Below are 23,709 nucleotides of genomic sequence, written 5' to 3' on the forward strand. Positions count from 1 at the left end.
GCCGATTGCTTGGCACCTTGCTCGGTGGTTGCTATCACAGGGTTGTCCGCAGTTCTTACAGTTGTGGGTGGATGCTCTGTTGTTATTGTTCATGCCTCTGCCGTTTCCTCTACCCATATCTCGGGTTGTTGTTGGTGGTCTGCTAGATCCCCGAAAGCGTGAGCTGGTGATTTCCATGAATGGTTCCTCTCGTCCAATAAACTGGGTTGCCGAAGCATCCAATGGTTGCCTTCCTGTATGGCTAATTGGCTTCTGATGCCTAATTCGATGCTCACTGCTCGTTCTAGGTTCTTTGTTGGGATGAGGGTTGTTTTTAACAGTTCTTTTTGTATCTCTTGATCTATCAAGTTTGCGGTTAATTTATCCCTTAGGAGTTCGTCTTCTAAATAGGCAAATTGACAGTGTTCTGCTAGCGATCTGAGTGCCGAATGGAATTGTTCCGTTGTTCCCCTCGGTGTTGTTTGCGTTTCAACAGAAGGTATCTATCGAACGTTACATTTCTTGGGCGGATGAACGTTTGCTCTAATTCGTCCCATAGGTTCCATTGTTGATTTTGATTCCACGTTTGTGTGGGGGAACTTTCTTGCGTGCATCTTTCGTCCTTCGATTCTGAGGCTAAGGTAGATCAGAGATTTGGCTTTTCTATCTGCCATGTGAACCAATTTTCTGCATATCAGTTTCAAGATTTTCATTTGTAACTTTGATAAGTTTTTTATTTCAAACAACGATGGCGGACTAAGTTGCTAATATTTTGCTCAACTTATAGTTACAGCCAGAAAGTTAGAACTACTGCTGTTGCCTTCAGCTCACGAACTTCGTGGCTGGTATCAGAGTGAAGACACAAAATGTCCCAGACAAAACACTCGTAGACAAAATTGTCCCAAAATAGTACACAAAACAGTCTCAGACGAAAAACTCTCAACGAAAAATAGACTTAAGCGATTGCACACCAAATATCCAAGAAACTCCTTAAGTTATTTGATTGTATGTCATTGAACGAATATTAAGCTGATTAAAACATATAGTTTTTTGCCAAACTATGTATTTTGAACAAAGTTTTTGCTTTAATCTTAAATCTGTCCAATTGAAAGCAGTGCAGTGCGTTCAGAAGCTTAACTCATAGATTTTTTTCTTAAAACTGCCAGTAGATGTTATTTACCAATTGTTTAAATGTTTTGTAGGGACTATTTTATCTGGGACTGTTTGTCTGCTTTTTGGACTATTTCGGCTGAGACTCTTTTGTCTGAGAATATTATGCAATTTTGATATGTTCCTCGAAATAGGTCCAGAGAGGCAGCTTTTTTAGTTTGTAAACAGCAACAAAGATTTTACTAATGGTGGAGACAAAAGAATGTCAGGTAGTGTGGAACTTAATGAGACCGTTTTCTTGAACAAATAAATATAATTTCTGTAACTCACGAGTTGAAATTTATCATTCAAACCAGATATAATTAACAAATACTATTTAAAATCAAAACTTTCAAGCTCTGCAAAACTTAAAAATTTAGGCAAGGTAACTTAGAGAAGCATAGTGAGTCGGGCATTATATTGTCGTTAAAAATTGTGACGAGAATTCGAGAACGTGGAATTGTATATATCAATCACTGCGTCAATTACAATTACTGTAAAAACTCTCATTGCTATCTAGTGCCCCTACCAGAAGTTTTTAATTAATATTGCGTTAACGTGTCAAGTTCTGAGACAAAGGCATTGTGAAGTATAATACCAATTATAATGTTTCGTTTTAGTATAGTTTAGTGTCATCTGTTGTTTAATAGTGTAGGCCATCAGTATAATAGTTTATCTAGCAATGTTCCACATTTTGCTAGGCTTGACAAATTTTGCTGCGTTTTGCAAATGAAAGAGGTAAAAACGGACCAAACGTTCATTTTAGTTGGTGGGGCCGCTGGCTTGTTCGTAGACAATATTTAACTGAGGTAACTAGTGGGCGCCGAATAAACAGGGCAAATAACTTACGAAGGCCGAATTGATGTTGATAAATTGAAGGTGCAGTGTGAGCAAATTTCACTGCGGCGTGAATAATTGTCATTTGCCGTCAATCAGTGAAGCTTAATTAATGGACGCCCAAGAAAGCAGAACTGTTGCTTCAAACTCAAACACATCTTCCAAACTTGCTCGAATTCCTCGAGAAAAATTAAGTTTTTCTGATATTTTTACAAAACAGATTCCCGATTTTCATTTACTTCGGAGCCATTTGTACAGAGAAGGTCGACTTCTTGACAAATGTGTTTTAAAAATATTCAAACTGACAACAAAAATACTCAAAAAGGAAGACAACGTGTTAGAAATTCAAGAGCCGGTTATTATGGTTGGCGATATTCACGGACAGTTTTATGATCTATTACGACTTCTTGAGCTCGGAGGACCTCTGGACGAGGAGAACCCGAATAGGCAATACCTGTTTTTGGGGGACTATGTTGATAGGGGCATGTTTGGAATTGAGTGTATGCTGATGATCTGTGTTCTCAAGATTGGGTATCCTAATCAAATGCATTTGCTGAGAGGTAAATATTAAATTATTGATTGATGTAGAAATTATTTAACAAGCCATGGCTCATAACAAGGACTTTCCCTGTGCGAGGTGTAACCGCTAAAAAGGCTACCCGGGCCGAGGAATGAGCGGAAAAAAAAATGCAAGAAATGAGCGGAATTTGAGCGGACAGTTTAGCAAATTCCGCTCAAAGCCCTTACATTTTTTTGACCGGAATGAGCGGAATTTGAGCGGAAAAAAATGCAAGAAATGAGCGGAATTTGAGCGGAATAAAAAATGCAAGAAATGAGCGGAATTTGAGCGGAATCAAAAATGCAAGAAATGAGCGGAATTTGAGCGGAATCAAAAATGCAAGAAATGATCGGAATTTGAGCGGAAAAAAAATGCAAGAAATGATCGGAGAGACGTTTCGACCGCACTTTTGTCTGATCAGAGGACGTTTCGAGAGCTGAAATAGGTTAAATACTGTCGGAAAAAATCTACAGTTGAACGTTCTAATGATCTAATTTATGCAAGAAGACTAGTTTTTGATTTAATATATAAGGAAGAGATATTGGGTTCAAGTTGATCCACTTTAAAACCACTGCGTTTCCTGTTGTGACAATTCAAAGAAGTTAAAGTTTTTTTAACCCGTTTTTCTGAAACTTCAGTATTGATTTTCTTTTCAGGAACCCCAAAAGGTTCCTAAGTTACTGGTTCAATCTAGAAACATCAGCAGGGCTGAAGAGTGGAAAACTTTTATATTAAATTTAACCGTAACTTTGCGAAACTAAATAAACAGCAGGAAATACTTCTATAAATGTTTGTTTTGTCCCCAATAATTTGTAGAGAGCCCTGTTTCGGAAACATGTACCTAAAATAAACAAATAAACTTTAGTTCGACTGGCAGGGTTTTGAAGCAGTGCTTATGTAGGAAAATGGAATTAGTTCGAACTAAAAGGAATATCAATCTGATTCTGAAAGACTTTAAAGAAATGGAAGCTAATGAGGACCATATGTCGTTACCGCTTCTGTATTTGTGCAAACCAATTTTCCAGAGGTCTATTTTTTGCAGGAATACTAGTTTTGATGTAATATTTAAGAAAGAGAGATTGGATTCAAGTTGATCCACTTTAAAACCACTGCGTTTCCTGTTGTCATGATTTCAAAACTTTTAAAAATTCTTTAAACCGCTACTTTAAACTTTCGGTATTGTTGTTCATTTCAGAAACCCCTAATGGTTCTAAAAGTACTTCTTTGAACTAGAAACATCAGTAGAGCTGAATAGTAACTTTGCAAAATTTAAAAAAAGCTGGACACTGCCTAATAAATGTATTAATGTATCTCCTAAATTTTGTATTTAGATTGTGTTTTAGTTTACTGCTAAATTTTTGTTGTTTCACTGCTCAATGCAAAATTAGTTTTTTTCAGATAACCACGCCTGAACTTGTTCAGGTGAAAATTTACCCGAAATACAGTTCAGGTGTTTTTCAGTTGCTGTTACACCTGAAATTCACCTGAACTTCTAGTTACCTGAACTTGGTTCAAGTAAATTTACCGGAACTTTTTTTACATACTTTGTGTACATACTTTCCCTGTTTCTGGAATTTCAATGTTTCGGCTCGTTTGGTCATGTCAAATTCCGCTCATTTCCTGCAATTTTTTTCCGCTCAAATTCCGCTCATTCCTTGCATTTTTTGTTCCGCTCAAATTCCGCTCATTTCTTGCATTTTTTTATCGATTCCGCTCATTCCGGTCAAATTCCGCTCATTCCGGTCATCTCTTGCATTTTTGAGCGGAATTTGAGCGGACTCCTCGACTTGGGTAAAAGACCTAAGATTTGCGGCGAATTTGAGTAAAAAGTGTAAGATTTGCGCTCAATGCGATGAATGCGGCGAAGAAAAACTTTAAGCGTTGCAGAAAATTTTTCACCGCTACCAGCAAAATCGTGATGCAGTGAAAAAAAAACATTTTTCAGCGCAACCAGAAGAATGCGGTGAAAACAAAAATTTTCACCACTACCAGCAGAATGCGGTAAAAAAGAAATCGTCGCCGCTAAAGTTGCTATTCTTACAAATATTCACCGCTAATTTCAACGCTCATATTCAGTTCACAGGAAATGTGATTAAAGTAAATGACAGATGGCGCAGAGGAATAAGTGGTTGTTGACATGCAGGAGGTGAGAGGTTAGAACCCGTTTACGGCAGTTTCATTTTTGTAAGAAATCCGGTGACTGCGTTGAAAAAGACGCAAATCTCTCACCGTTTTCGTCGCATTCAACGCTAAATGATGCAGGCCTTTTGCGGTGAAAATTGTTTTTTTTTCACCGCTATTCACCGCTAATTTTACATTATTTTTCGACCAAACCTCGACCCGGGTTGTTTGTATGAAATGTCTACAATATGTTATAAGACAGAGTAAAAATGCAGTACTGAAATACCATCGCAAGTTGAGATACTCCTTCAAAATAACTTATGAGAAAACCTCTCCAGGCCACTTTTGTCTATGAAAATACCCTGGCAGACTGAAAAGGCCTATGATACTTACTTAGGCTCGTTCAAAATTGCAGTGGACTCTTCTGCTCGTTCATATGTCCTTATGGAAAGAGACCCATCCATACCATAATAAGATATGATTTAGACGTAAGCTCGTTCACGTTATGAAAAGACTTGGGAAGACCATAAGTTTGTATGAGCTAGATTCGAGCTCGTTCAATTCTATGAAAACACTATGCCAGAGAAAAAGCGTTTGATGCCCCTACAAGTCTTATTGATGCCACGACTCAACGAGAAAAGCCAATTTTTTTAACATTGATGGTCTATACAGGGCTTTAGAACAATTGAATTGAGTGGTTCAGTACTAGTAAAAATGATTGTACATCCCAACTGCATGAGGTTTTGATGTCTTCCCGAAAATCACATTCAGACAAAAGTCAGTACTGAACCACTCAATTCAATTGTTCTAAAGCCCTGTATAAACCATCAATGTTAAAAATTTGGCTTTTCTCGTTGAGTCATTGCATCAGTCAGGGACTTGTAGGGACTTGTAGGTCTGAATGTGATTTTCGGGAAGACCTCAAAACCTCATGCAGTTGGGACGTACAATCACTTTTACTAGTTAAAAAAATATGTCAGTTATTTCGATAAAACCACAGCCTGACCAATTAAAAATTCACTTTCTGAATCATATATGTACTGGGTTTTTTGTTACAGGGGAGCACAGTCTATAGTATTTTCTTTTAAAACAAAAAAACCGGGTGCAACATATAATGGCGATGAAGTTTGTCAACCACTCAAAAATATTTTCTGCTACCGAGGCCCGCACAAAAAATGTTTGCTGAGAACAAATAATGCTTCTGGAAACCGGAAAAATTTAACGCTCCGTTATTTGGCTTTATTCTAAAAAATCCCAGATAGGACGAGATTTGGTCAAGAAACTGTTAATAGCACGATCTGAGGGACTACGATTATTTAATCTTATTTTGATTGAATTTTTTTGATGAATCAGACTCACTCGACATGAAAATTTTTGACAAAATGCAAATGTATTCATTTGGATTGTTGTTAAATGAAAAAATAAACCTATTTAAACCAAATCTAATTTTTATGAATGATAATTTTTTTCAACGAATGTAGTTCATTAATTTTGTCTCAAAACACCCACGTTTGAGTTTAAAATTATATTCAGATGTCGAATTTTTTGGGAAATGTTTCAAATGGAAATAATGTATTAAAAAAAGAATGACGAATTGAATTGTTCAAGAAAGTATAATAACTTTTTCTCAATATAAAAGCTGCTGAAAAAAATTGTGATTTATGTTTACAACTGCCATTGAAGTTAAAAGTACCGTGGGAGTTGTTCAAACGCCCTGGAGAGAACCTTGATAAAAACTATGCAAAGACTTTTAATTTTTGATAACTAGACATCAATGAACGGGTTTCGATTTTTTTAGTTCTGTTATTAATTTTTGAATATGCGAGAGTTTATGAATAACGCAAAAGAGCTCTTTTTACAAAAAAATTCTCTCTATGTTCAAACGATAAGTTAATTCGTAAATAATTTGTCAGATTTTGTTTGCGATGAGGCATACGTTGGACATTGTAGGCATTGTCTAAAAATATACTATTTAATTTGTCTGCTTCAATATCTTAGCGATCAATTCAGTTATTTCACATCTAGCTACAGTTTTTCATAAAGAAAACCATAAAACGTTTTCGTTGCAGCTGCAGTTAGTAGTAATCTGAATGCAATCAAACCAGCAGACATCGGTTTAAAATATTCAGAATCGACAACACAAAATTCAAACTAAAATGACTTAAGATTAAACGTTAATCGAGCACATAAAAGAAAAAAGATCAAACTTTATTATACGGCCATGAGATCTCCACAGTTTAGTGCACAATAAATCAGTTCAATTTATGAATTCCATTAGATATTTTAAAGTTTTTTTGCTTGCCAGATAAGAAATCTTGATTCCATGCCTGTTCACGATATAAACATTTTTAGTTTCCTCTTTCTTCCTTTATCAAATTGTGATCAAGCTTTTGTTCTTTTTGTTCCCTGTAAATACTTTTATTCTTTTCAACCCCTCAACAAAGTTCTAGTGATAATTTAGCTTACAAATAGTGCTCCGTTTTGACAAATAAAATTGAGATTAGTCATTCTTTTCGCAAACTCCACTCTTAGAAAATAAACTAATTTTACTTGAAAGTAATAACGTGATTTGCGATCCTAAATCCAAAAATAGATCTTACAGATTGAATCGTAAGATGGAATCGTACCGCAGAAGCGCGTAGTGTAAATAACTAGCTCAAAACTTGAATGCACAAATTTGAAAAATGTTTTTTTAGCATGATCGAGAAGGAAACAAATCTTTTTACGACTTAACATCAAGTCAATGCAATGCGTTATGCATTATTCAGGCAATTCTTTAAATAATATGTTACAGAACTATTTGAGAAATTGGAAAAAAGTAAAACTGCCGGTTGTTTTTTGCTGTTACAAATGTAGCCTGCTGATTCTATTCCTAATTGAATATTACACATCTGGCGGTATAAAGGCTTTTGAAGTATACGTCTGCTTTTAAAATGTACGTCTTCTATCGTTATCGTAATTCACGATACAATTTTTTAGATCTAAAATTTAGTCAACCTAAAACATATTGGAAGACAAGTGTTCATTCGCCAGTGTACTGGGTACTATAAGGTCTAGTTAGCAATATTTTTTTTATTTCGATTTGATAGCATTGGTGGTGATCATATATATAAATATATATAATTATATAATGAGTTGAGAGTTCACTTAAAATTATTTTGGGTTTGCGCCACCGTAGTTGAAAAATTTTTGGTTTTTAACTTTAAGAAATTGTCGGTATCGTCTTTGTTCTAGACGGAAAAGACAAAATGTCCTTCAATTTTTTTGGTCGGTATCGTCGTTTTTGTTCGGCAATTAACAATGTTCGGTATCGTCGTTTTTAAAAGTTAAACAGATTTTTCATCTTCTTTTTGAATTTATGTGAGATTCGGTATCTTTTAGAGAAACACCAGGATTTTCTGAACTCCAGGTCTGAAAAGCAGATTAGTTCAGCTGACCGAACAATAAAAACAATTTTCACGGGGCGTTTTGAAACGCAAAAAAAACCATCAAAAACTTTGCTGCCAAACTACGAGAAAGTAAATCAAAACTCAGTGAAATCAAATTAATCAACAGAATTCTCAGCAATGTTCAACAAAACTTTACTTTTTTGAATTCAAAATTAACCGAAAAATTTATCCTCTTTCATTTATTTTTGTTAATGAGCGTTTGACGTTTGAGACCTTTGACTACATTATTTACAGAAAAAAAAACAAATTTTCCAATGAGAAAAACTGACCATTTTTACATCTAAAACCGAACATACAGACGATCTCTTACGTTTAAATGCCGAACATAACGAATCTTCTAAAACCGAACATATAAAATCGCTCTTTTGTCCAAAAACGACCATTCTTACGATCGACGTTCGAAACCGACAAAACCGGAAAAAACCGAACGTTTTCTTATGTTTGGTTTTCTTATGTTTACAAACAAACGCTTTATTATGTTTGAAGCGGGAGATACCGAAGATTTCTTATAAACATTTTCTCGTTTTTGTTCGGTTTTCTCAACTAGGGCAGGACCACAACGTCAAATGGTATCAAACGTAATTTGCCCCCCCCCCATTGGAAATTCAAAAAAGTTAGTTCAGATCATAGCTCTATCAAGCTAATATCAGGTCTATATATGCACTTAGAATATAGAAGTTCACTTTTGTCGCAGAAATGCGACTTTTGGCTAAATAACACTCCATAACGCCAAAAAAATCTGTGACCTCTTGTTCTCTTGTGAATAAGCTCCTGTTGCTCTGGGGTCAAATATAAAACCCATAAAGTTCTTAACAGAATTGACCTCAAACGCAAGCTTGCAATTGTCGGTGAACACTTTTTATGAAATTCCGATCAAATTCATAATATCGATTTTATATACGATACTCGAAAAGTTTTTTTTCACGTTGCAGGTAACCACGAATGTCGCCACCTGACAAACTAATTCAGCTTCAGAATTGAATGTCTGCACAAATACAATGAAAAGATCTACAATGCATGCATGGAGCTATTCGATCACCTCCCCCTCGCCGCCATTGTGAACAAACAGTTCTTTTGTGTACACGGAGGACTGAGCCCAAGAATAAAATACATTCACCAGATTGAAAAAATCGACCGGTTTCACGAACCGAACAAAAGAGGTTAAAAGAGTAGGAAATAATGCCATTAAGAAGCATGCAAATCGTTTTAAATATAGTCCACCCAGGCTGAGTTGTGCGCTCGAAATTGTCCTCATCAGACCATTTCGAGCGCACATCTGAAATTTTGCGCTCGAAATTACGGGGCAATTTCGAGCGCACTTGAGTCTGATCCGAAACGGTTTTGAGTGCGCTTGAGTCTGATCATAGACCACTTTGATCGCAACTGGTCTGATCATGAAAGCCTACAAGCGCAAATGGCTTTGATCATGACTGGTTCGAGTGCAACTTGGTCTGATAATAAACTGTTCGAGCGCAAGAGAGTCGATAATCCTGCGCTCGAATCCTTTCGATCAGAGAGCAAGTTTGATCAGAAACGGTTTTGAACGTAAGTGGGGTCTGATCAGTGAAAATTTTGAGCGCATTTTTTTTCAATTTGTCGCTGAGAGATGTTAGCTGCGCCAAGAGACAACAATAAAGCAGCGTTCTGATCAGAGACCCAGCTGAAGTCCGATGGTTCTAATCAAATTCATGGGGTACAGCTGATAGCAAATTCCGGTCACCTTTAGCGAATTTTAATTAACTGTAGATAAAGATGTTTATTATGAAAAGCTGTATAAGTTCATCCATAGAGTCAGAAATTTGCACCAACGGTTTAGCTGTGAGTTGTTTTGCACCTCTCATTGGTTAGAGTCAATTTTTTTAATCACCGCTAACTAATTTTTACAACTAATCAATTAGTGGTGGAAAAAAATCCACGGCTATGATTTGTAGTGAATTTAGCAGTGAATTGTTTTAAGAAATGAGGTGAATTTTTTCGCATTCACAGCATTCATCTCAAAAAACCGCAAATCTTACGAAAAATTACCGCATACACCGCCAATCTTACACTTTTTACCATTTTTTAGTGGTGACACATCGACCGGGGAGTCTGATCAGACACACATTTGAGCAGGTGGCCCCGATCAGGATTACAGGTCTTTTCGAGAGCAAAGAAATTGGCAAGCGCGCTTGAGTCTAGTCAGAGACGAATTCAAAAGCACTTTGAACGCACAGGAACTGTCGAGCGCATTAAAGTCTGATCAGCGTCAATTTCTGCCTGGGACGGCCTGGGCCTTATCAGAGGGAAAAATTACGTTTTAAAAAGTATTTCAACATTCTAAATGGATTAGCGTGTGATCAGACTCGCTCGAGAGCATACTCGTTACTTCTGCGCTCAAAATTGGATTCTCTGAGTGACCCCATGAACGTGGAATAGACCGATCATATATGACTTTGGGCGCAGTTGCGTCTGCTCAGACTGTTGCGTCTGCTTCGAGCGCAATTGCGAAGGCAATTGGGTGTGACAGGAAACCATTTCAAGCACAGATATTTTTTTTCAATTTTTTTTTTGGGAAATTTCCACGGGATGCTGGCTCCTGCATAAGCCAATAATACCCTGGACTTCTGATCGGAGATTCATCTGCAGATTGCTGGCACTAATCAGAACCAAGGGGCCCCACCCATCTTTTAAAAAAACTTGAAGCAACAGTCGATGGTGCTCATATTTAGCTGATGAGTCAAAAGAGGCACTAAGGTAAAAGACAACACGTCAGTGTTTTTTTAATAGCCGCACAGTGAAAGCTGGGGCTATTATTGGCCTTCTCTTGGTTTTTACTTTTTTTTACAATTCAAAGATTTTGAATTGTATTGGGGCGCTGTCTTTTTCTTAAGATCTGTTCACACATTTTCATGATTCTTGAAGTCAAACTGGGATGATTTTGGTCACGCCGAAACAGGAAGAGGAGCGAAAAAGCAAGTGGTGTAGCGGCGCAAAATTTTAAAGTAGAGTGAGAAAACGGTGTTTGAACAAAAATTCGCTTTCTCGCTTGTGGTTTTTTCTTCACATGCGGCATTTTCACTTTGATTTTTAATTTTTTTCGTCTTTTTGGATCGAATTTTTTTTTCTAACTGACTTTTCCGATTCATTCTTAGGCTGTTCTAGGTCTAATTCTTGTTCAATCACTAAAAATTGTTTGAATTGTACGTCAGGACTTGTCCTGTTTTGTTTTTTTTTTTTTGAATTCGTCGTCGCAATTTTTATTACGACCATATGACGTCAAACCACTTCAAATCTGCTTTTTGTTCATTCGTTCATGCAATTTCAATTGAAGTGCGTGCGTGACGTCATTTTTTACTCTTTGTGGAGCGAGTTTTTTTGTTCATTTGCGTGATTAAACTTTTGGTCACACCTGACTTACCTCACTCACAAAAATGACTTCCTCACTTTGAAATTAACTTTATTTACTTCAATTACTTTACTTGAAGAGATAGGGCCAAATGGTTGTGTGTCACTTTGAGAGAAAGAGAGAGAGTAGCTAATAGAGGCAGCGAAAACGTATACAGATTTTAATCAAAATATAACCTATCAGCCTTTAATGAAAAGAAGATTTTTTTGGTCTGTCTTTTTTTACTGTTTTTTGAGACTGCAGATCTACGAAGCTATTGCGGCTATTTTCTGGCAATCTGCCAGCTATGTTCTTCAAATCTGGGTTTTTATAGCTGCGAAGCTGTAAGCTGAGCGTAGCTATATTGCGGTGCTCTTGATTTTTTTTTGTTTCGTCGTCTGACGCTCTTTTTTCGTTTTACATTTGTTCACACAGCAATGCTGAAAAAGTCAAATTTTCTGATTGACTTCTTCCTCTCACTAACGGTGTTTGCGCGCGTGACGTCATTTATCTTTCGCTTTAACGAAAGTTTTTAGGTCATTTGCGTGATTAGATTTTGATCATACGTGACTTACCTCACTCAATAAAATGACTTTTGCACTTTAAAACTTAAGTTTAATTTGAATTTGTTTAAGGTCAAAGGAACTCATATGTGCAGTGAAGGTCCCTAATAAGAGGTTTCTGTGGAATGAATTTTAGCAAGCTTTTTTAATTTATCACTGAATGTTTTTTGACCTAGTTTTTTTGAGCGGCGTCAATTTTTTTTTTCAATTTAGATCTGTATCTGTTTCTATTTCTATTATATGGCACGCAGGTCTATTCTTTCGCAGCTGTTCCGGCAATCTGCCGGTTATGTTCTTTTTATTATTAATATTCTGAGGCTTTGATTTTGTTCAATTGGTCAAACTGCTGAAAATATCAGCTTGGTTCTAATTAAATCAGAGTCATTCGAGGTCGAGAAACGTCAACCGCAGTTGAGTCGAATCAGAAAACGTTTCGTGTGCAATCAAAGCGCGGGAGACATTTCGAGGGCTGTTGAGCTGGATCAGAGGTCATTTTGGTTCGAAAGATCTGACCAAAGATGTTTTCTGTCTGGGATCTCAGCCTGGATCGTGCTGGAAGATACCGTTGTACTGATTTAATAAAACCATTATAAGATTTTTAATGTGAAAGCAATTGTACAATAAATAAAAGCGGTTAAATGTCCTTCTGAGTAGCTAGCAACGTTTTTCCATGTGTCAAGAAAAAGTCTTGGTTATCACGGTGAGAGTTTGTCATAATCTTTTTAAAGTTTCACGAGAAGTATTGGTGCTTCAGGTTCCTAAAAATGATGCGTTAAGTTTTGCCGCGAGTGTCAAGACCTGGAATGTCTTGGCAATGTGTATCAAATAGTTTTTGTTTCAGTGGGCAGCTATAATAAGCAGCTACCATTTCAAGCACAGATATTTTTTCAATTTTTTTTCGGGAAATTTCTACGGGATGCTGGCTCCTGCATGAGCCAATAATACCCTGGACTTCTGATCGGAGATTCATCTGCAGTTTGCTGGCACTAATCAGAACCAATGGGCCCCACCCATCTTTAAAAAAAACTTGAAGCAACAGTCGATGGTGCTCATATTTAGCTGATGAGTCAAAAGAGGCACTAAGGTAATAGACAACACGTCAGTGTTTTTTTAAGAGCCGCACAGTGAAAGCTGGGGCTATTATTGGCCTTCTCTTGGTTTTTACTTTTTTTTTTACAATTCAAATATTTTGAATTGATTTTGAATCTGCCGGTTATGTTCTTATTTATTATTAATATTCTGAGGCTTTGATTTTGTTCAATTGGTCAAACTGCTGAAAATATCAGCTTGGTTCTAATTAAATCAGAGTCATTCGAGGTCGAGAAACGTCAACCGCAGTAGAGTCGAATCAGAAATCGTTTCGTGTGCAATCAAAGCGCGGGAGACATTTCGAGGGCTGTTGAGCTGGATCAGAGGTCATTTTGGTTCGAATGATCTGACCAAAGATGTTTTCTGTCTGGGATCTCAGCCTGGATAGTGCTGGAAGATACCGTTGTACTAATTTTATAAAACCATTATATAGTTTTTATTGTTAACGAAATTGTACAATAAATAAAAGCGGTTAAACGTCCTTGTGAAGAGTTAGCAACGTTTTTCCATGTGTCAAGAAAAAGTCTTGGTTATCACGGTGAGAGTTTATCATAATCTTTTTAAAGTTTCACCAGAAATATTAGTGCTTCAAGTTCCTAAAATTGATGCGTTAAGTTTTGCCACGAGTGTCAAGACCTTAAATGTCTTGGCAATGTGTATCAAATAGATTTTGTTTCAGTGGGCAGCTATAATAAGTACTATGTGAGGTAACCCAGGTTCAGACGTCGACTTATGAAAAGACCATTTTCTACATTAATTTAATATGAAAAGACCTTATCGGGACCCATGAAAAGACTTTACCTCGACTTTAACAAGGAGCTGGACCGTGTATTTATAGTCAATATTGGATCCCCCTATTAGATTTTTAAAGTCTTTTCATAAGTCGAGTTCCAAACCTGGGGATGCTTTGGATTCAGGCGATGCAATGACCGACCTTATGTGGTCTGACCCTGCTCGCAACTACGGCCAGGAACCTGTTCTTCCAATCACAGAGGGATGCCACTTCACATTCAATAACTTCAGGAACATTTCTTTCTTCTACTCCTACACTGCTGTCTGTGAATTTCTGAAGAACAACGATTTGTTGTCAGTCATCAGAGCACACGAAGCAAAGGATGCCGGATTCCAGGTTAATGAAAATTTTTGTGAAAAAAAATAATTACAAACGTTGACTAGTACCAAAATGAACTTACCAAGAAGGTGGCTCTGACTTACAGACCAACTATAAGGATTATGCATATATAAGTAACGTCACAAGATACACAAAGCAAAAACGAGCTATATAGATGAACGGAATTTTATGCAAATTGGGTAAGACGCTAATAGGTATTAGGTCCTGGTCCAACTCATTAAATATCTCACCCACATCATACTGCCCAGCAGAGAAAAATTTTCTTTATATTAAAAGAAGGTCAACATGCTGTACGTACTATATCTCACGGAAACAGTTATTGAGAATTTCGAAAATGATTAAAAAAACACTGCAGCCATATTTTTGGATCTTGCAAAATCTTTAAACTACATTTACTGCTTAACATTTTTCTCACAAAAGCAGTTTGTTTTAAATTTTGCTCTCTGATGTTCAACTCCGACAGAAATCGCAGTGCGCTAAAGTTGGCACCTAACAGACATTATTGTCAAACAAGGTGATGCTCAGGGCACTGTTTGGGTATGTTATATCTTTTATTACTGAATAATTTAGGATTCGCGGTGCGAATGCTTTGTCTTAAGAATTGAGTAGCAAGTGCTGGTCAAATACACAACTACTTGTGTATCGTGAATTATGTTTATTGGAAACGCGACGCGGATCCACTGCTAAGATTAACTTAGGGTTATGAAGAGCAAATGCAGAGTAACTTGAATTCAGATTGACTAACTGAGATTATGATTACTAGTAATAAATCGATATGAACAAAATATGAAATAATTTAGTAGACTATCGGGAATATTAGTATAGGTGAATAAATAGAAGTCATAACTTTTAGTTTATAAAACACATGATATAATTATAGATATAGAGGGTAAATAATTTAGTACACATAAAGGTTTCGATATATATTTAGGTATCCATATGTATCACATTTCCCTCGTGACAAAAAAAAATTTTAATGTATTTACAATTTTTAGTATCTGCACAAAACATGAAATTGAATGAGACGAACATAATTTAACTCAAAATGTAGAGGTACTACTATTGTTAAATAATTGTGTAAATGTAAAGCGAATACGCGTCATAATTTAAGCATGTGAAATGAATACATTGTACTGAATAATTTAAATGCACAAACAGAAATAAATGGATTCGCAGGGCGAATACTGAAAGAAATTAAAGGCTAACAAATGAGGATGAACTGTAATGAATTAAAAGTAAAATTAACATTATATTTGGATCAGCAGAGCGGAAACAAGACTAAATAAATGAATGCAGTTTAAGACAGTTTTGCTAAGTTTTTGGATTTAAATTTCATTTTCAGCATCCCACACCGACATTTCTCGTTCTTGCTCATATTCGAAATATCGAACTCTGGGGTCCGGTGGTGAAACTTGTCCCAATTGTAAGTCGGGTCTGGGAGGTGACGGGATTCGAGATTGTTCCGCCGTTTGGATGAGGGTTACCACCGAATCTGACTGCTTTGTTCGTTTCTTCTCTTTTTTATTCTTGCGCTTCTTTGGTTGAGTAGAACTTGTTGAAGCTAAAGAACTTGTAGGAGAGATGTCAGCATCTGTGAAGCCGTAGAATTGGGGTCGATTGCGATAATTTTTGCAGGTTCATTAGAAAATCTGCACACGTTGAATGTTGATCAGACAGAACTGCTTTATTTAACAAGTAAGCGTGAATAACGGGACCATATATTTTTTTTTACAAAAATAACCTTATGAGGCCTGTCCAATACTGTCGATATTTAGATACTGATTGTGATTTCAAGTTGACTCCTGAAGCTCATTTGCACATCCTGCTGTATATGACTTCGGTGATTCGATCCCAATACCCTGTACAATATCACATTACCAGTAATAACAAGTTTGATTGTGTTCCAGGTTTTTTGATTTTTCATTCAGTTAAAATCTGTTTCTAATTTTTTCAGCTGAAAATCGAAAGCGTCTAAATCTACAAATTATTTGGTAGTAAAAGATTGTTCTGTTTGCTGCAATTTTGATCACAGTCGAGATATTTAGCTGGCAGCTGATATTTTGCTATTTCAATTAATCGTTAAGAAGTTTAATTATTTAAGCTTCATAGATACAGATTTCATAAAAACAAAACATAAAAATTAAACTATATTTATGCCTGGAAAATGCTGCTGCTAAATGCTACTGAAAACTATAAGTAAATACCTAGAAATGTTTATTTGTTGATTATATTTGTAAAATTTACGCGTTTGAATTCAGAACTCGCTAAAAAAATTGGTACAAATAGACATTTGCGGTGTTATTTTATATGATACTCGTCTACAATTTCGTCTTTTTTCAAAATAACGTATGTGCGTTTACATGATACGAGATCAAAGAGTAAAGCAGGAATGTTCATTAATTTCTCTCACACGAATTTGTAGCAATTATATTAGTCCTGTCACTCTTTTTTTAATGCAATTTTTTGCGTGACCAATTTCTTGTCTGACGCATTTGACTTTTCGTTCTCAAAAACGAGATAAACAGTTAGCGTGCAGCGGGCAATAAGTGCTCATAGAGCATTTCAGCACACTAGTCTTCAAGTATGCGATTCACAGAATCTGTTTTGGAGACCTATACTTATGGTGCGATGGGCGGTTCTTAGAGATTGACCCCCCGGTCAATCTCGCCGGTCGTTTGAGAGCAATTCGCCCGACGTTAGTCGGTTATGTTTGATTTAACTGTTGATTCAATAGTGAACATCAGAAACGACTCTTAGTTTCACCTGAAATGGATGTTTTGCAACTTTTCTGACACTAGTATTGAGTTTCTTAAAGCCCGACTTCTTAAAATTGTCTGACTTCGTCTATTATCTTTTGTTATTTGAACAAAATTTTAACATTGATCGCAACTGACAAGAGCATATATGCTCTTGTAAGTTGCGATCAATATTAAATTTTTGTTCAAATAACAAAAGATAATAGACCTAGTCAGACAATTTTAAGAAGTCGGGCTTTAAGAAACTCAATATTAGTGTCAGAAAAGTTGCAAAACATCCATTCCAGGTGAAACTAAGAGTCGTTTCTGATGTTGCGAGCTTTCTCTCTCTCTCGTGAACCAAATTAGTTATTAAATTGACAGCAAAAATTGTAAGGACACCAACGCTGGACTCATTATTGGCCACATTGATGAAAAATTGTTCTTACACCTACATTGCGCTCATCGCCAATATTTTAAGATGTACAAGAAGAGCACTTTCTCGAAGTTTCCCTCTCTGGTGTCTATCTTCTCAGCTCCCAACTACTGTGACACTTATGGAAACAAGGCAGTCATCCTCTGTCTGGAGAAAGGACAGCTCAACATTAAGGTATCTTAAAGGAGACAACCATTCCCATCATGATCCACACTCAGTTCTCAAAGGATAAAAATTATAATTAGTTGATTCATTGATCACCATGGTATGCAGCATAATTACATTGGCAGCAATGAAAGTAAATGTGGAAGAGATAAGCATTATCAATCTGATTAGACACCCCAAACGAACTTATTAAACCCATTTTGTAGATATTTGCAGACAGCATATTCTACTCACTATAAATAATTATAAGTCATACAGCAATCCGGTACAGATTTTCCTACCACAACTATGGCCAAAAACTTAAAAATTACGCAAAAAAATCATAGAATCAACGTTGCACTTTGTTTTTTCATTCGTTATACCTGTCATTTTCGTCGTGTCCTCTACAATTTCAACGATTTACTATTTATGATGCTGCTTATGAAACTATGAATAAGATTGTGAGCGACTTGCGGATAGTATAACTGGATAATACGTGGATAAAATATGACAGACAAGAATTAAAAAGAATAGTGTCGATGAAAAAAGATAGTTCCCAATCAAACTTATAGAGTATTTGCGAACACATCTAAAACGTAGGGGGTTGCAGAAACATAAGGAAATAAATAGAAAAAATGGGTCTTTTGTTGAGTAAAAATTTATAATCTTAAGATCGAATTTAAAAGCTTCTTGCTGTTTTATTAATTGCTCCCCATCAAAGCTTTTACCAAAGATATGCTATTCCTAGAAAAAATTTCCCATCTTACGGACTTTTGACGCTAAATAAAATGATTAGAAATGATCCTTTAGGGAACAATCTGTTTTTCTTGAAAAGCAGTAGTTGATAATCATGATACTCAAATCACATCATTGATAGTCAAATAAAAATTGACACCGTAACTATTCCCGCTAAAAGTATCAACCTAAAATTTAGTTGTTTTTTTAGTTTTCGAGTTGTTTTTGGCTTCTGCCTTCTGCATGGTTTTTTTGGTTGCTTTTTTTTAGTTTTCAATTACTAATTTTTTCTTTTCTTTGATATTTTAATATTTGTCTTCAGAAAGAGAATCAATTGATCATACTGGAAGAAAAAAAGTAGCTGCACAGTTCGCTTAGACCCAACTAATCTCTTATTGTATAGGAATCAATGGTACTGCTGAAGAGGCTTTATTAAATGCTCTGGAATGTAATTTGAGGCATTTATTGTAAGCGTTTGTATCTTCTCAAATATTTTTTGCTGGACTGTTTTTGCCCCTTTTTTATACAACAGTTTTTTATTTTAATTTCGAGTGGCTCTTTTACGCTTGGCTTCTTGATTATTCATGATTTACAATGATGTTGTTCAGAAAACAGTCGGTTGCTAAAAAAAACGATTGTAAGATCGATTCAGCTAAAGTCATCGTACCTAGGAAGAGTCAATTCTGTCTGGCACAGTTTTCAGAAGAAGTGCTCTGTTATCAGAAGCCATGTGCAACCGTTGCTCCCCCACTCCTCTCAGAAGAATAGGCGCATTTATTATCAGTTAAGTTATAAACACGCCGAAATGCGTAAACAGAATATTTCTGAGGTCATTTCGTATAAAAATTTTAAAAAACTTTCTCTCGGCGAGTGCTAATGAATTTTGTCAATTTGATAAGGATCTCATTTTAAGGGTATCTAACTGCCCTCAAAGAAGTTGAATATCATTGCTAACATGTAAGTTTTTTCTGCATTCAAAATTTTCTGCGTGACCGTTTTCGCTTTTTTTGTTGTAGAACATTCTTTCGCTTGAGTGGTTTCCTTTCTCAAAACTATTATTCACGCTTGACTTCTTGATGTTTGGATGTTTGCTGGATCAAAATTGCTCTCTTTCAAAACTTTGTAGGCGAGCGTATTATCAGTACTCAAGAAGATTATGAAAAAAGTATAGCGGAGTGATTAATATCTCAGTCTGGAGTCTAGAGACCGAGGTTTTGAACACCACTTAGGTCGGAACCTTTTCACCCCATACAGCATCCTGGGATTTCCTAAAGGGCAGAAGGTTAAGCATTTCAAGCCCTGTTAGAGGCTGTTTCATGCTGGTTTGCTGTTTCATACTGACTAGTGATATCACTAAATGAGCCGACATTTGGCTGTTTCAGATACCATATCAGCGTCATTGGGATTCTATATGACAAATAAAACAAGCAAAATATCCGTGCGCAATTTATTTACAAGAGATACATAAGCAAGTTTATGCAAAAAACTCAGCACTTAAACGCACAAACGAAGGGGTACAAAAATCTTCGTGGAAATCAAAGTGAACATGCAAATATCAAAAAGGCATTTTCCAGCTGTGCTGCGGACACTAAAGTTGTTAATGTTGACCCAATTTGCAAATTTAGACCAGAAGATAATGTGACCAAGTTTGCAGACACAGACAACAAAAGAGTAGAAACCATGAGCTTATGAGAACTTAAGGTGGAGGAAAATCTGTTATACAGAAATTTGCAAGAACTGATTGTGTTCATTTGTTAATCCGTTGTTTGTATGCGATTCGATTTTCCTCGCTGGTACTTGTAAAGTTTATTTGCAGAGAATGTTGTAACCTCTAGGCTAAATGCCCGGGTCGAGGTGTCACCGCTAAAAATCGCTAAAAGATGTAAGATTTGCGGTGAATTTGAGTAAAAGTGTAAGATTTGCGTTCAATGCGATGAATGCAGTGAAAAAAAACTTTTAAGCGGTGAAAAATTTTTTCACCGCACCGCTACAAGCAGGATTCGGCGAAAAAAAATTTTCACCGCTACCAGCAGAATGCGGTGAAAAAAAAATTTTCACCGCTACCAGCAGAATGCGGTGAAAAAAAAATTTTCACCGCTAAAATCGCAAATCTTACAAATATTCACCGCGCTAATTTCAACGCTTATCTTATATTCACAGGAAATATCATTGGAGTAACTGACAGATGGCGCAGTGGAATACGAAGTTGGTGACACGCATTAGGTAGAGGTTCGAACCCTAGTACGGCAGTTTCTTTTTTGTAAGAATTCCGTTGAATGCGGCGAAAAAAAATTTTTCACCGCAAAGTTCAACGCAATTCTTAAAAAAATTCACCACTTTCAGCGCATTCAACGCTAAAAGATGCGGGCGCTTTGCGGTGAAAAAAGTTTTTTTCACCGCTATTCACCGCTAATCTTACATTATTTTTTGTCAAAACCTCGACCCGGGTGGGCTTTATAGTAGTTGCTTACAATTTAGCTTATTCTTAAATTTTGTGCAATTATTACTATAGTAAATGCCTGCTACAAGCTACATAAGTACGGCTTTATACTGCTCAGACCAAATTTTCGGGAATGAGTACTTTTCAGACTGTAGAAGATATTTTTAGCCTGGGCGAACTCTTAGACTTCACTATAAATATAATGACAAAAATAACTATAATGAATACAAAAACTTAAAATCTTTTTAATTGCTCTTGAACGAAGTTCATAGCAATTATTGTAAACGTGTGTGTCTTTTACGACTCTAAGAGGAGTAATGAGATCCTTAAGATTTTTACGACTTGAAGAGGAGTATTGATATTCTACAGTTTTTTTTGGCAGAAATCAAGTTTGTTCATGACTTGAATTTTGACTTCTTTCTATTCAAGCTTTTACCTCCGTTTTTGATTGTTGACTTCTGTTTTTGAACATTGGACTTTAACAATAGCTTAGTTTGTAATGTATAGCAATTGGTAACAGTCCCCCAATGTACCTACCTCCCCCAACATACCTACCCCTAACCCCAACGTAACTACCCCCCCCCACGTACCTACCTACCCCCCCCCACGTACCTACCTACCCCCCCCTCGCAACGTACCTACCCCCAGTCCCACCTACCTACACCTCCACCACCACCTACCTGCTCCCACCTACCAACCACCCCCCCCCCCCCCTCACCAGCACCTACCCACACCCCTGAACTGAAAAAAATTTAACTCTTCTTATGTTTTATTGGTCTAATATTTTTGTTATTTCTAGTGTTTTTTTCAATATATTTGATTTGGTCCCAGCTAGGGTAGAGATTATTTTGGACGACGATTCGAGTCGTTTCCGGTATTCTACCGGCTATAATTTTTAGTAGAAAGCAGGTTTGTTCATGACTTGAATTATGACTTCTTTCTGTTCGAGCATCGACCTCCGTTTTTGATTGTTGAATTCTGTTTTCGAACATTGGATTTTAACAGTAGCCTCGTTTGTATTGTATAGCAATTGGTAACAGTCTGTAATTCAAGGTCAAGAGGTCAATTTGAGAAAATTTGATCCCATTTAGCTACCTCCCCCTCGCCCCCCAAAAAACTACCCAAAACGTACCTGACCCCAAACATACCTACCCCCAACCCCAACGTAACTACCCCCCCCCCTCGTACCTTACTGCAACCCCCCCCCACGTACCTACCTATCCCCCCCCGGAATTTACCTACCCCCACTCAACCTACCTACACCCCCACCACCACCTACCTGCCCCCACCTACCAACCCCCCCCCCCCCCACCCCTCACCAGCACCTACTCACACCCCTGAACTGAAAAAATTTTAACGCTTTTTTTGTTATATTGGTCTACTATTTTTGTTATTTCTAGTGTTTTTTTCGATATTCTGATTTTGACCAACTTAGGGTAGAGATTATTTTGCACGAGGATTCGAGTTGTTTCCGGTATTCTACCGGCTATGTTTTTTTATGCAAAATTTTTTCTTGACAATTTCGCGCTTTTTTTTTCTAGAACATTCTTTGACTTTTCAAGTGACTTTTTCACGCTTTCGTTCATCATTTTTGAGTGATCTCTAGTGCTTCGAAGTTGCTAATATAAAATCGTTTGCAGCATAGCTAAATTAAGTGACTCGAAGTGCGGTTGGCCATGGATCGAGAAGTCAGTGGTTCGAATCTCGGTGGGGTCAAAGTTTTTTTGCACCAATAAAGAAAAATTGATCTAGACTAAAAGACCATGAATTAAATTGCCTCCCCAAGAATTAAATTGTCGTTCAAGAGAAATTCTTCCGACATTCGTCGGTTTATGTTTCAATCACTGAATTAGATTATTTTTATTGCTGAAATAAGCTGGTTCAGCGCTGATAAAGTGGGTACGACTTGGTACGCAAATTAAATGTTACAAGTCCCCACGCGGAAGTTCGAATTTTACTCAAAAATCAAAAATATCCAGTGTAATTTGTGACATAAACAGAGCACTGGCCTTCCAGAAAAACAACAGAATGTCTCTAGACTTATTCAGCGCCAATTTGCTCTGCCACCAACCTCCGGTACCCAACAAAAATGTCTAAATTGTGCCAATTAATTTTTTGAGCAAATAGTTTTTTGGCAAATAATTAAACTACTCAGCCCGTATGTCGCTCGAGAGTGATTCGTCCTTCTTTATAGTCTGTTTATCTTTAATTTTGTATCGCAGACGTTCCTGGCCTCCTACCACCCTTTCTGCCTGCCCAACTTTGAGAATGGGCTCATTTGGTCCATGCCATTTGCAGCCGATATGGTTACAAGGATGCTGCTCTCTGTCTGCAAATTATGCACACAGGTCAGTTATCTACCTGTGTTGAGTACTTTTCCCTTATTCGTCTTTTCTAGGGCTGATTGACTCAATAGTAAAACATCGGCAGTTTCCGTAAAATTTGGGACTCATTTTCCATTATGATCACACCCACCTCCCCTCCACCCTTGCCTCCTCTGATCCCACAAAAATCTGGACATGAACCCGCAAAATGCGGAGACAAGAACCGGTGAAAAATGGACATAGGCTATTTTGAGCGCTCAATTATCTCAACATAGAGTATAAAAAATTTAGTAGATTTTGATGCATTGATACTGGACGCTCGTCCAGACTATGATAAAGTTTTATATAGCATGTCCAGACTTTCGGGCGTTCGTCGAGGCGAACGCTTGAAAGTGGGCCAACTCAACCTGTCCCATTAACTATAAACAGTATAGAAATCCAAAGATATGTGCTGCTAGTTTAGTGCGATGATTTATCAATCATCACGTGGAGTAGCAGTTATAGTGTCTGAGCCTTCTCCTTAGAGTAGATATTTATATCTACACTAGTTTATCAAGCTCATCTGATGGGTTCGAACTCACTCCTGGAGATATCTTTAGCCCGTCAACCAGCCGTACGCACTGTGCTACGCGTCAATGCAATTTCTACAGTAG

General features: G+C 36.8%; 1 pseudogene; it reads left to right on the forward strand.

The window, feature by feature from the left end:
- The first annotated feature begins 2,077 nt into the window (after positions 1-2,077).
- On the forward strand, positions 2,078-23,709 carry LOC142336726 (uncharacterized; annotated as a pseudogene).

Source organism: Convolutriloba macropyga, chromosome 3, assembly GCF_964194025.1.
Source record: "Convolutriloba macropyga chromosome 3, txConMacr16.3, whole genome shotgun sequence".
NCBI classification, from domain to species: Eukaryota; Metazoa; Xenacoelomorpha; order Acoela; family Convolutidae; genus Convolutriloba; species Convolutriloba macropyga.